The sequence below is a fragment of the Calidris pugnax genome, unplaced genomic scaffold (assembly GCF_001431845.1).
Source record: "Calidris pugnax isolate Ruff unplaced genomic scaffold, ASM143184v1 scaffold18, whole genome shotgun sequence".
Taxonomy (NCBI): Eukaryota; Metazoa; Chordata; class Aves; order Charadriiformes; family Scolopacidae; genus Calidris; species Calidris pugnax.
The window spans coordinates 18,133,383-18,141,004 of NW_015090812.1; the positions used below are offsets into that span (position 1 = coordinate 18,133,383).

General features: G+C 38.2%; 1 long non-coding RNA gene across 2 annotated transcripts in view; it reads left to right on the forward strand.

Moving 5' to 3' along the window:
* The window catches only part of LOC106886288, a 37,895-nt gene extending 30,880 nt beyond the window's left edge, over positions 1–7,015 (forward strand). For both annotated transcript variants that reach the window (XR_001411621.1, XR_001411620.1), the window contains exon 3: positions 5,944–7,015. This is a non-coding gene — a long non-coding RNA (uncharacterized LOC106886288). The remainder of the gene's footprint in view (positions 1–5,943) is intronic.
* The last annotated feature ends 607 nt before the right edge of the window (positions 7,016–7,622 follow it).

Here is a 7,622-nt window from a genome sequence, read left to right on the forward strand (position 1 = left end):
ATCAGACCGAGCAATCAATCAAAGATAAGCAGATTCTTGTCCTTTAAAAGCATTTCACCCCAGTAAGCAAGGGCCTCATTCATCTTTTACAACCACTCTTGCAGCATTCAGCTGAGAAAGGACTCGCTGCTGACTACAGCCCCTTCTGCTGAAAAGTCCCCTATTCTTGCATCTGAGCTGAGATTTTTAAAATTCATTGCAGCAGTATGCTTCCATCCCATATTATTTGGTATCTCTAAAAAGGCAGATTGTTTGCATGTTATAACTGAGGGTAAATCTCCTTGCTGTGTAGAGAGGAAAAAGCTTCTGTTTTAAACTGTCGGAGGCATGGACTGTTGTTTTGCAGAAACAGTATTCATTTTCTTTGTTATTTTACAAAACAAAACATAAAAAAGGGTTCCCCTTTGTTCTTTTAGTAGTATCTGAATTTCCCTTTGAGTAAGGCAAATGTTATCCTGCATGTTTTGCTTCTCTGAAGCACAGATGGTGTGCATATGCAGATTGGTGATTTTCTAATCAATACAGTGACACTTGGGAATATATGTAAGTATTGTAATAATGCATTAGTCAGGAGTGATGTTGTAACACACTGAGATCATACACATAAATCTAAGACACCATGTCTAGACACCCCAGGGAAGATGGCATGCCATGGGTTAGAGCAAGCATTAAGGAAGTGCAATATTTCAAATATGATGGGAAAATAATGCAATTTGCAGACTTTAATAAAACCATTGGGGAATTAATTTCACTAAGGGTGTACTCTCTCCCAAAACATCCACGTTCCTACGCTTGCTTCACGGATAATCAGAACGAGAGACACTTTACCTGCTATCTCAGGCATAAACACAGTACGATATCTATGAATTGTGCTGTATCTTTAATGTGCTGAATATGAAAATAATCCCTTTATAGGTAGTGCTTTAGTAGTATAAAACTGCATTATGCAAGCAACGCACAGAGAGTATAAACCTTGGAGATTCAGAATTTGAAGAGTTTATAAATTAATCTTGTAAGTGTTGATTTGAGCATGCACAGGGAGTGCAGTCAGCTGTAAAACTTGACCAACCTAACCTTCCTAGTTTTAATTATTAGCTTTTTGATGATCAAATATTAAATGACTCTTTTGCATGTATAAGTTTCCTTTCTCTGAAAAGATTTTTTTTTTGGTAAAGACTCTTTGCTGCCTTTGGCTGCTTTTGGTTATTTTGTTGTCTCTGTACAGCTCTTGGCATATAATTTTAATCAACCAACCTCCTTTTAAATTTTTGCCAGCTGATAGCTACTCACAAGCAAGTAACTTGCACTACCATGCCAGGAATGTTGTGATAAAAAGGTCAATTTAAACCTGGCCAAGGATGACAATCATAACTATTTCCAAGTGAGAAACTTGAACAGAATACATAACACAATAGTACTTTTTACTTTCTGCCAGTGAAATATATGTTGGAACTCGAGAGGTTCCTGTAATGATAACCTTCACAGTCAAAACCCCACTTAAAAGTTGTCTACATTGGTAGCTCTGTCAGCCTCGTCATCTCTTGTCTTCTGAAAGGCTGATAGTAGAAAATCTTGAATACATCTGAACATTTTCAATTAAAATATAATCAACCAAATGCTATCTGTAATCAATCCTATTAATTCTGCAGCTATGGAAAACAGTGAATGAGGCAGCTCAGGTTTTGCAAGTAGTGACAATTGTTCATATCCTTGCTAAATGGAACTCTGTTTCAGAAGATAAGAGGTGCATATGTTAGTATGGAGTAAAACCAAACATTTCAGTATTTTCCCCTACTCTCATCACTGTTCCTCTCTACTCTATAAAGACACTGATCCATAATCCTATGTTTGGTCAATAATCTAACATGAAGATTCTTTGAAACCAAAATCTGAAACGTGATGTGTTGAAACGTAAATGATATTTTAAAATGCTCAGGAGATTCTTGGGAAAGGTGGATTGTCACAGCTGGGACCAAGGCTGTGGTAGCAGCCGCAGATAGACCTGTAGATAGCTCACCTGCTCCTTCAGAAAATTGTAAAGCACTGCTTATGCTTCAGCTCTTCCCATTTCAAAGTTAGGTTTCATCTTCTAGGACCTTCAGGAAATCTGAATGGGCCTCAGGGCTTGTGTAGGGGTAGAAATACCTCTGCAAAATAATAATAAGGAATGGCTTTCATGAATCTCCATGGAGATTTCCTCCCTCTGAGCATCTTCCAAGGCCTTTGCCACAGTCAGGGCAGAATGTCTCTGTTATTAGACTGATCTTCCCATTGTCCTCTGCCTCTTCCCATCTAGCTGGCGCTACCCAACTATTATTATTATTCTTTATTATGTATTCATTTTCACAGTCCTCATTATAACTGCTGAGTGTCAGTAGCACGTTAATGATCATCCTTTAACCTTATTTTTGCCCTCAAGAAATGTTTTCTCCTCTCTTCCTCTTTCCTTCTCTTTCCCTTACTCAGGCACTTGATCTTTGTTGGATTTCTGCTGTGTTTCTTACCAGCACTTCATCCATGTCTATTACTGTCATCCTTCATATTGCAGTATCCAAAGTCCACCCACTTTAATCAGTATCACATAAAAATGCACTAATGTTTTAATTTGGAGATGGTTTTACTATTATCAGTTCTTGTGAAGGAAATGCATCAAAGTCAGGTTCAATAAACATAATCCTCACTATTTGCCAGAACAGAAACCAAATCCTGGATTCTTATTTTCTGTGGAAGTTACTGTAGTTTAATTTTAGCATTTTCTCCCTATTATGATGGATCTTTGCTGTATTGCTTGGTATGCATGGAGAGCTTCCATGCAGCCGCTCTGGGTCATATCAATTCTCATTTATAACTCCTAGCTGCACCCCACTGCATCTGCCCTTCAGCAGCACACTTGCACTCCTCCTCCTCACAGAAGGCATGGAGTGAGGAAGCTGGGCTTACCTTCTCTTCTAGTTACGTATACGTGTGCGTTTTGGATCAAAACATCCTATAGATGCAGTTCTCTTGCTCTGAGGGTGTAAACGATGGCACTGCTACTAGGCTGGGCTCAGCAGAGGTCAGCTGTGGCTGGGGACAGGGTGTGATGGAGGCGGGAGGCTCTCGGTGCCTCCCTGCTGCAGCCCCTCTGCCCAGAGAGCACACAGCCTTCACCGGGCCGTTGGAGACGATCATTAAAGCTGGTCATAAAGAATAACTTGTCATCCTGCAGGAATATCAGACGTTAGACAGAGCACTTTAACCTTGCTTGACCTTTCACTGTGCTCTTCGACTAATTAGATGAATGGGAGTTTTATTGGTGTTTCTCGACCTAGATCTTTTACATGACAGTTCTGTGTATCTGAGCAGCCTAATGCCTTACATTTTGTAAATCAATATAGCTTTATCTATCTTTAAAAAGCTAGAAATGTTTTTTTAGGCCTACTATTACATCCTATAAATAATATTGATTTTGTTTAGCCTGAAAAACTATTTAATTCTGAATTGGCTCACCTTGTTAGTCAAATACATTTCTTGGGTAAGTCCAGGCACGATTCTCATGCATCACACTACTTATATCCCTTGTGTTATATGCAAACCTGATGTCAATAAGTTGAGGATGGGATCTCCTGCTCATAAGCCACATCTAAATTTTCACTTCATGGAAGTTTTTCAGACTCTGGGATTTAAGTGACAATCACAAGAAAGCAGTTACAGCAGATTGCATAGCCTCGTGTTACCTGAGATAATGCAGATGTTATGGGACAGTGCTGGCAGTGTGCCATATTAAGCAAGCCTTAAATGTTTTTTATATGAATTACACTGGCTAGGCTAAAAAGAAAAAGTTAAAAATTGACTTATGTTTGCATCTTGAATATTGACTTTCCCTGGTCATTATTTTCCTTCTATCCTTCCATCCTTCCATTGCTGGAAGTACAAATACTCTGATTGCCATTTGTGATGTTCTGAAATGAAGATTTTAAGATGAGATAACAAAATAATAATATTCAAGGGAAGGGTCATTGCTCCATCTGTTGTCTGCTGGGTTTGACATGACTAATATTCTATTGTATGTACAACTAGAAAGACCAGTACAGTGATGCTCCTTGCAGGCACTTCAGACACTTCTAAAGGCACTTTTGAACACAACTTCTGCAACTTGTTGACATTTCCTTGACATGAGTTCCAGACTTCTATACCAGTATTTTCTCAGTTTCCATTCTGAACACATGCATGATGTAAGTAATCCAATTCTCAAAAACAAGTGCAGTGAGATAGTATTTTAAAATACATTTCTCATTATCCAAATGAGAAGGTTCTTATACAAGTTTTTGGATTGTATGGTAAATAACTACCCATTTATCTGTTCACATATAAGACACAAATTCCTGATTTGATTAGTGATTTTGATTTGCCTCTCATGGCAAATGTTTGGCACTTTAGGTACCAAATACATTTTCTGAAGATTGACTCTATGTAAATACAGAATCGATTCATATACAAATTCAGGTGTGATAGTGAATTTCAAAGCTCATTTTTTATCCTAGCCTTAAACAAATGCAACTGAGAAAGTGATTGTTATGTTTCTCTGTTGAACTTCTGGGATGTTAGTTTGCATATTATTACTCACAAGTAGCTTTTTAATTTTTACTGTTATTTGTCTTTCTCAGTTAGTGAAGAAAAAATATCAGATTGCTCACTTACATTTTATGTGGGAAGAAAATAGTAATTACAAGAAGGTCAGTCTGTGAATTTTTAAGGAAACAACACAAAGAAGCTAAACGTTAATTCCTAGTTCCAGAAATTAATGTATAATATTGTTTTCCTAAAATACAGCATCATCTCATGGCTTTAAAAAAGACGGTGAGAAAAGCACATAAGCCTATTTTGTATAGAAACTAAGCAGAAAGTATTCATTTCTTCTTGTCAAGGGGATGCCCATAAGAATTTGTGATAGGCGTCTAAATGCGGAGGTAAGTAATAAGCAGGTATTGACTTCTATTGAGATCAGTATCGAGATTTGTTGACCCAAAGAGGTTACAATTGACTGAAGAGTGGGGCAGTAAATCTTGTTATTGAACAAAAAGCAAAAGTCAATATAGGTATTATTATAAACATTTTTCTTTTGGAAGAGATAATAAGGGTGGAGTAGTTTAAAGCTTTAGATTTATATGGTCATGATAGCATAGGGCTGCTATTATTTAGTCAAAGGATAAAGCATGCTGGGGTTTTTGGGGGTTTGTTTTTTTAAATTTATTTATTTTTAATACAGCTTCACCAATCATGCCAAAGCAGTAAAGCCTGCATCAACTTTCACATCATAAACCCTTATTCTCATTTTTTTATAACTCAGCTATAAAGATTATTTTGAGATTGAAATTTGGCCTGCAAGCTCTTTGCCTGAGAATCATTTTTTTCCCCAGAAGGGTGAAAGGAATAAAGAAGATCTATTGAACTATTTATTGAATTTTAGAGGAGCACAAAAAAGAAGTGTTGTGATTTTTATGTAATTCAAGATATAGATTGTATTCTTTATTGAATATTATTTTCTGCATAAAGCAAGGATTTACTTGATCATAAAGGTGAAGACTGCAAATGTTCTTTCAGTGCTTTCAAACACTTGCTAATATTAATCCACGCCTTGTATTGTAAACAAGTAGTTTTATGGTTCTTACATTTTAGTCCATTCCATTATGTTTTGGTCAGTGCTTTATATTTTAGGATGTTGCTTGGAAAAATAAAGAGGAGACAGAGCACAGAGGAAAACGGAAATCCATCCAGCTGAAGATATTAAGCTTATTAATTAAAATCACATACATCCCATAGTGAAAGTAGCTGTGAAGAAACAGTTGTTGAATTACTGTTTTATAACATTCATCTCTGCTAGTATCTTCACTGCCAGTAAAAATAATCCTTCAGTACCTCCAAAATTCTCTAACAGAAATAATTTGTTGTTTTCCATTGCAGAAACCATCTGCCTCCTGCCTTCCTTCACAAGACCCTCTTACATTGCTTTAGGATTCAGGAGCTTGTACTAATTTAGGAGCCTCACTGAATCTCTTTACCAGCACAAGCTACGAAAAATGCATCGAGCATATCCTCTGCTCTTTGCACTGGCTTGCTGTGAAATTGAAGAACAAACTCCAGCTTGCAGTCCTGGTCTTGGGGACATTTCATGGCCTGGTCCCAGTGCAGATGAAGGCTTCTCAAAGCTGGGCGGTGGATCCCGTGCCTGTGGCATGTGTCCTGTGTGGTGCAGGGCACAGCTCTGCCAGCGACACGGCACTGCTTGTGGCAGGAGTGAAGCTTCCTTCTGCAGAAGGCCGACAGGAGTACTCACGCCATCCAAAACCTGGGTCCAAGCTCTGCTCTGCTCCCTGGTGAGATGCTCTCTGGTGGTAGCACTTTGATTCAGTTGCCTCTTCCACATTGGTGGCATTTCTTGCAGTGGCATCCAAAGCTGTGAATTACTTCACTGTGGCCTTTGGCCAGGACCTTTTCCTTGCCATACTTTTCCTTATCTCTCCTGCAGCGTCTGAGGATGGCATAGGACTAATTCGGAGTTTCTTCTTCATTCTCCTGGTGGGTGATAGACTTTTCCCTCCTTGGAGAAGTTTGCTTCCTGACTCTGCATAGCCTCAAAAACAGTATCGTCGTGGACATTATCTACTCTTTTTGTCAGGCCTTGGAATCTTGAAAGAGACCTTGGAATTGTGTCTACTGCAAGAGCAGTATTTCCAAATACACTGCATTAAATGGCTTATTCTGAATTGAATAACATTTCTCCTCTCTATTTATGGATGTTCTGTTCTGGAAATGTATGGGAGGGAAGGGCGATTGTTTCATCCCCCATTTTGCCCTTTAGAAAACATGCATACACATAAATCCTTTTCTCTGAATAAAATGTGACCTGAAGGCCTCAGCTATCCAAAAAGCTGACTGGTCTTTTAGGTCCTTTTAGGACCTTTTTTAGGTCCTTGACTTTTGTCCTTGAAATAGGAAAGAGTGAAAACACGGAAAAAAATTTCATGAAAAATACCATTGCTGCTTTTTTTTTTTTTTTTTTTTTTAATATAGAATGATCATTGGTACTTACAGTGTATCAAAAGTGCATCTGGCTGGGGATGCTGGTGTTGACAGACTCGTCCGTGGCCTTCCTCCCAAACATAAATGAGAAGCTCAGCTTGTACTTTTACCCAATATGGACAGGCAGACACATTTCCTTATTTCACAGTAAATATATAAATTACTCTATTTGAGTTTGGCCAGGGAAGGTTGCTATGAAGAAGTTGGCTTTGAGTGTCTTGGGCTCCAGCTGTAGTCAACCAGATTAATGGAATATCCCACTATGTCTGATTCTTCAAGATAAGGTACTTCAAGATTGTCTGCTAAAATATGCAGAGGTATAACTTCTTTTCCAAAATAAGCAACCTCCCTGGGAGCATGCCAGGCTTTCTGAAACCACAAAATTCTTCCATGTTTTGCCCACCTTATTGCAGTTTGTGTCTGTTGACTCTGTTGAGTTTATATCGGTTGCCATTTCCAAGATATTTTAAAGGCTGTTGATGAAAGTCTTCTATAGCTACAAAGTGCCCACAGATTTATTAAAACTTACTGAAACTTCATTAATTTCTTCTCACAAGACA